Here is a 6453-nt window from a genome sequence, read left to right on the forward strand (position 1 = left end):
GTATATGACAAAGTGGGGCTTCCTAGGCCCCTCCCTCTTCAGGGGGTCTGTGTGAAAATTGTGGGGAAGGGAGATTCTCAGTGTGGTGGGGAACTGAGTGTGGCAGGGACTCCCTAGCAGCTGAGGGCCTCTGTCTTCCTCTCGTGCTCTCACTGGGGCTGGTGGTTGGTCTGGAGTCTTACTCCTTGGAGGCTTTCTGGGCCATGCGGTCCACCATCCTGTTGTTGTATCCAGATTCATTGTCTACCAGGAAATGAGCTTGACAAAGTGATTATTGAGGGTAATGCCAGCCCCAGCACTGAAGGCAGAAGAGTGGGTGTCACTGTTAAAGTCAGAGGAGGCACCCTGGTGCTTAGTGTAGCCCAGGATCCCTTGAGGGTGCTCTCCAATTCCTGCTTTACCACCTTCTTGATGTCATCATATTTGTCATGTTTCTCCAGATAGCAAGTCAGGTCCATGACCAACATGTTGGCAATGGGGACCTGGAAGGCCATGCCAATGATCTTCCCATTCAGCTTGGGAGTCACCTTGCCCATAGCCTTGTCAGCACCAGTAGATGCAGGGATGATGTTCCGGAGAGCCCCATGGCCATTATGCCACAGTTTCCCAAAGGGGGCCATCCAGGGTCTTCTGGTTGGCAGTGATGGCATGGACTGCGGTCATAAGTTCTTCCATGACGCCAAAGTTGTTATAGGTGACCTTGGCCAAGGGGGCTAAATAGTTGATGGTACAGGAGGCATTGCTGATGATCTTGAGGCAGTTTTTATACTTCTCGTGATTCATGCCCATCACAAACAAGGGGGTGTCAGCAGAGAGGGCAGAGATAATTACCCTTTTGGCTCCCTCTTCTAAAACATCTCCAGCCTTCTCATGGTATTGAAGATGCCAGTGGTCTACACAACATAATCAGCACCAACATCACCCCATTTGATTTTGGTGGGATCTCACTCCTAGAAGATGGTAATGGGATTTCCATTGATGACAAGCTTCCTGTACTCAGCCTTGATGGTGCCATGGAACTTGCCATGGGGGGAATAACACTGGACCATGTAGATCATGTAGTTGAAGTCAATGAAGTGGTTATTGATGGCAACAGTATCCCCTTTGCCAAAGTTAAAAGCAGCCCTGGTGACCAGATAGCCGATTTGGCCAAATTCATTTACTCTGGTTTTCATCTTCACCATGGTGTCTCAGGGATGCAGCTGGTGTTGCATGAGAAGATGCTGCTGTCTGTTTAACGGGAGGAGCAGAGAGTAATTGCATTCATTTTCTACGTGCTTTTCTTACTAATATATGGCAAGCATCTTTCCTTTTCATTAAGTATTCTTCTAAAACATCATTTTTAATAACAGAAAATTTGAGGATCTATTGCCCTCATTCTCACCTACATTGGGTTTTTTCTTTTAAATCTGTCAATTTGGGAAATGAAAACATCTCTCTCTTATATTTTTGATTGCTAGAGAGGTTTTTCGTGTTAATTGGTCTGTCTTTTCTATGAAAGTGCTTTTATTGATCTATAAACACTCTTTATATATTAGGGTTGTTAAGATTTTTGTCATATGTGTTAAAAATGTGTACCCAAAAAATGTATTTGTTCCAGATTTTTAATTTTGATAGACTTTTTTTTTTTACCATACTGCACTTAGATCTCTTGAATTCATTCTTCCTAACTAAAATTTTGTGTCATTTAACCAACATCTCCTCAAGCTCCCTTCCCCTGCCTCTACCATTTTACTTTATGTTTCTATGAAGTCACCTTTTTTACACGCCACTGTGAGGACATGTAATATTTGTCTTTGTATGCCTGGTTTATTTCACTTAACACAATGTCCTCCAGCTTAATCCAGTTGTCACCAAAAAAACAGGATTTCTTGTTTTGTTTTGTTTTGTTTTTTAGGCTAATATTATTCCATTGTTTATATATCCTACATTTTCTTTATCCATTAATCCTTTGATGGGCACTTAAGTTGATTACTTATCTTGGCTATTGTGAATAGTGCTGCAATAAACACAGGAGTGCAGATAACTCTTCACCACACTGATTTCACATCCCTTGGATACATACCCAGTAGTGAGATTGCTGAATCATATGGTAGTTCTATTTTTAACTTTTTTAGGAACTTCCATGCTGTTTTCCATAATAGTTGTACCAATTTACATTCCCATAAATAAATTAGAATTTTTTATTCACAATAGTTTGATATAACATTTGTTTTTTATTTATTGTTTGCTTTTCTTACCATGCCGCCTTCAAAAAGACCTGGAGAGATTGGAAACTAACTTAATGAAGAGGCTTGAGAAAGGAGAGAAAGAAAAAGTTTTAAGGCAAATGTTGCAAGGAGTAGACAGATCTAATTTTAACTCCATTTCAGCCATTAACTACTAATTGGTCAAGTTATTAAATCTCTCAAAACCAGTTTCCTCTTTGAGAGCTTGGGGATACTACTACTTTCCCTGAAGGGTTGTTGTGAGGACTACATAAAACAAAAGATAAAGTACCTCCTGATGAATGCTTATGCACTGTTGGTGGGAATGTAAATTAGTTCAGCCCCCGTAGAAAGCAGTTTGGAGATTTCCCATAGAACTAAAAGTAAAGTTACCATCTGACTCAGTAATCCCATTACTGGGTATATGACCAAAAGAAAATAAATTGCTCTACCAAAAAGACACCTGTATTCAATTGTTTTTCACAGCACCAGTCGCAATAGCAAAGATATGGAATCAACCTAGGTGACCATCAACAGTGAACTGGATAAAGAAAATGTGTTACATATGCAGCATGGATGCATATGTAAGACAGCCATAAAAAAGAACGAAATCTTGTTCTTCGCAGCAACATGGATGTAGCTGGAGGCCATTATGCTATGTTAATTTTTTTGTTTGTTTTTTGAGACAGAGGTGTGCTCTTATTGCCCAGGCTGGAGTGCAATGCCACCATCTCAGCTCACCACAACCTCCGCCTCCCAGGTTCAAGTGATTCTTCTGCCTCAGCCTCCCAAGTAGCTGGGATTACAGGCATCTATCACCACACCTAGCTAATTTTTGTATTTTTAGTAGAGACGGGGTTTCACCATGTTGGCCAGGCTGGTTTCGAACTCCTGACCTCAAGTGATACACCTACCTCAGCCTCTTAAAGTGCTGGGATTATAGGCATGAGCCACTGTGCCCAGCCTATCCTAAGTGAATTAATGCAGGAATAGAAAACCAAATATGCATGTTCTCACCGATAAGTGGGAGCTAAAGATTGAATACACAGGGACATAAAGATGGAAGCAATAGACACTGGGGACTGCGAAAGTGGGAGAGGGAGGGAGCAAGTCCGGGAAGGACTGACAAACTTCCTATTCGGTATTATGTTTACTATATGGGTGATGGGATTGGAAGCCCAACCCTCGGCATCACACAATATACCCTTGTAACTAACATACACATGTACCACCTGAATTTAAAATTAAAACAAATTTTAAGTGCCTCCCTTGAGAGACAGTAAGTTGTAACTGTATGTAACTAAATGGAAAGGTGGCCTAAAACACTGCTTCCCAAATATTAAAGGTGCATGTGAGTCACCTGGGTATCTTGTTAAATGCAGTTTCTCATTCACGACACCTGAAGCAGCCCCTCAGCCGCTTCATTTCTAACAGGCTGCTAGATGATGCTGATGCTGGTTGAAGATTCTAGAGTCTTCTGACAATGAGAATTCTTCACAGGAAATATTTAAGAACCAATTTAACAACCGATGTCTGTTTTCAGAAGAATTGTGACTCTTGATACTACATGGAATTTGAAGACATGGCTAGCCCTTAGAGGTTGTAATTTGAATCTAAAATTATCTTAACAAGGTCAGTGTTTGACCAGATGAAATTTCATTAGAGTCATGTTGCTATACAGTGAAGCCAAATATCTGATGATTAGAAAATTGTGTATAAAGAATAAAGAAAAGGATCCAGGAGCAGTAGCACACCTGTAGCCCCAGCTACTTGGAAGACTGAAGTGGAAGACTGAAGTGGGAGCATCACGTGAGCCCAGGAGTTCCAGTCTAGCCTGGGTGAGAGAGCAAGACCTCATCTCTAAAAAATAAAGACAAAAATGGATTTTTGAGAGAGCCTGTCTTTGTCATTGGGCTAGAGTGCAGTGCCATGAACATGGCTCACTGCAGCCTCAAAGTCCTGAGTCAAATGACCTCCCCACCTTAGCCTCCTGAGTAGCTGGGACCACAGACATGCACCACCACAACTGGCTAATTGTTTTATTATTTGTAGATACAGGGTCTCGTCATATTGCCCATGCTGGTCTCAAATTTCTGGGCTCAAGAAATCCTCCTACCTCTGCCTCCAAGGTGCCAGTAGTCACAGTCCTCCCAATAACTTCCTACCCAAAAGCCTACCCAGAACGCTCATTGAAAGGAAATACCCCTGTATGAAAAAACTGAGGGGTTTAGAGAAGACAAATCGCAGTATTTGGCATGCATCTTTCACCTGCAGCTGTGTTTCCCAGCCTCAGCCAATCAGAAGCATCACTTGGGTTACTTGCTACCACTCTAGAGCTTGGGAGAGTTTGTGGAAGGATACAGGTGAAACTCAAAGCATCTATGTTTCTAAACAGAAATGGTTTGGGAAATCTGCCTCACTATGTTTGTTCATCTCCCCTTTTTTCAGTTTGGAATTCATAGCAGAGGGGAGCTGTACACAGTGGACAGAGGTTCTATTGTGAGGAAAACTGACACTCATCTGTGATACCCAGTAGCAGTGTAACCTTGAGAAACTTACTCATCCTTCCTCAGTTTGAGTTTCCTCATGCATAAAACCAGAATAAGAAAAGCTTCTACATAAGGTTATTATACAGATTACTTAAAGTCATGGATTTGACTGCCATTTGTAAACTGAATACAAATGTGATTTCCATAAATGCATTTACTATGGTCAAATCTTTGCTGAACAAAGCAGTTGAGAGGTCCTTTGGGATTCATTAGTGTGATATTTTATCCACTTAGCAAGGCGGGGTTGGTAAACTAAAGGTCAAGTTGACATAAAACCTGGGTATAAGCCCAACTTTGCTTTTATTGTTTGAGCCCCCTTGGGGAAAGATGGCAACCTTCTGGTTCTCCACTATCTCATCTGTAAATAGTGATGATGGTAATGCCTTGCTCCCTGCTTAGAGTGGTTGAGAGGCTTTGTAAATGATGCTATCTGAAGGTGGTTTGTAAACTATAAAATGCCATACACATTGTTGATGCCTGTAACGAAAGAGCTGGAAAGGCCAAGGCATCAGTTTTCAGATTCACTAATATCCCATCCCTACCGTACCCACTCCACCTAATCCCTGCCCTAAAGGGCAAGAAGTCTTGCTGGGCTTGGGAGGCAGCACTTTGCATCAGCAGCTCAAGAAACTCAAGAGCGCTAAAAGTTTCTGGGACAAAAGTCAGTCCCACAGGGTGGGCTTGAGGGGTGGCTGGTCAGCAAGCAGGGATGTCCACCATTGTATGCGAGCTGCCGTTTGTGTTCCCAAGTGTTTAGTGATGGATGTGCCAGATATTTTCCCTGTTGCAGCAGCTGCTGCTGCTGGCTGAACCTGTCATGATACATCAAATTTCAAGAGCAAAGTTACAGAATCTCTGCCTTAGAAGAAGAACAAGGTTTGAATATCTGTGGAGTTGAGGACAGACTTAAGAGATTAGAAATGTGTGAGGCCCTGCAGTGGGAAACTAATCACAGTGACTAAAAGAGAAAGTGAGAACAGCTCAGAGATGCCACTCAGAGATAGGAATCAGGACAGGGAGTGGAGAGATGAGGGGCAGAGGCTGCAAGCAGATGGGAAGATGGAATGGCCACCAGAGCTGGCAAGTAGAGCATGGACAGATTGGCTGTGGCAGCCATGGCCACTTCCGGGGTGGAATTCCAGGAAACCCAGGAGTGGGATTCAGCAGTGCGGTTTGGGTGAGGTGGGCTAAGGAGACTGAAACCCCCCAAAAAACAGCCTCCATTACTTTCTATTGTTTAGATTTTTTTCAAAATTATTTTTCTTACCAAATTTTACTTAGAAACCAGCAAGAAATGTAATATCACATTTATTTACAGCCTAAAAGTAACAATTCCTGCATATGCTGTCCTCTCATGGTTCATCTCCTCATAGTATACACCATTAAACAGGACAACCCTTTAACTTAAAAAAATACTGAATATGCCTTATGGGGGTGAAGATATATGTGGCAAGAAAACTATAGCTTTAAACTAATGCTTCTCAAACTAATTTAAGTCAAATCATTTGGAGTGTTTTTACAATACCCAAGGCTGACTCAGTCATAACTCACTGCAGTCTTGACCTCCTGTGCTCAAGCAATCCTCCTACCTCAGCCTCCTGAGTAGCTGGGACTACAGGCATGTGCCACCACATCAAGCCAACCTTTTTTCTTAATTTTCTGCAGATTTTTCTTAGATTTTCATAGAGATGCCATCT

At 42.1% G+C, this 6453-nt stretch overlaps 1 pseudogene; it reads right to left on the minus strand.

Moving 5' to 3' along the window:
* Positions 1-178: 178 nt before the first annotated feature.
* Positions 179-1184, minus strand: LOC101032141 (glyceraldehyde-3-phosphate dehydrogenase pseudogene; annotated as a pseudogene).
* Between the last annotated feature and the right edge of the window lie 5269 nt (positions 1185-6453).

This window comes from Saimiri boliviensis, chromosome 12, assembly GCF_048565385.1.
Source record: "Saimiri boliviensis isolate mSaiBol1 chromosome 12, mSaiBol1.pri, whole genome shotgun sequence".
In the NCBI taxonomy this organism is placed as follows: Eukaryota; Metazoa; Chordata; class Mammalia; order Primates; family Cebidae; genus Saimiri; species Saimiri boliviensis.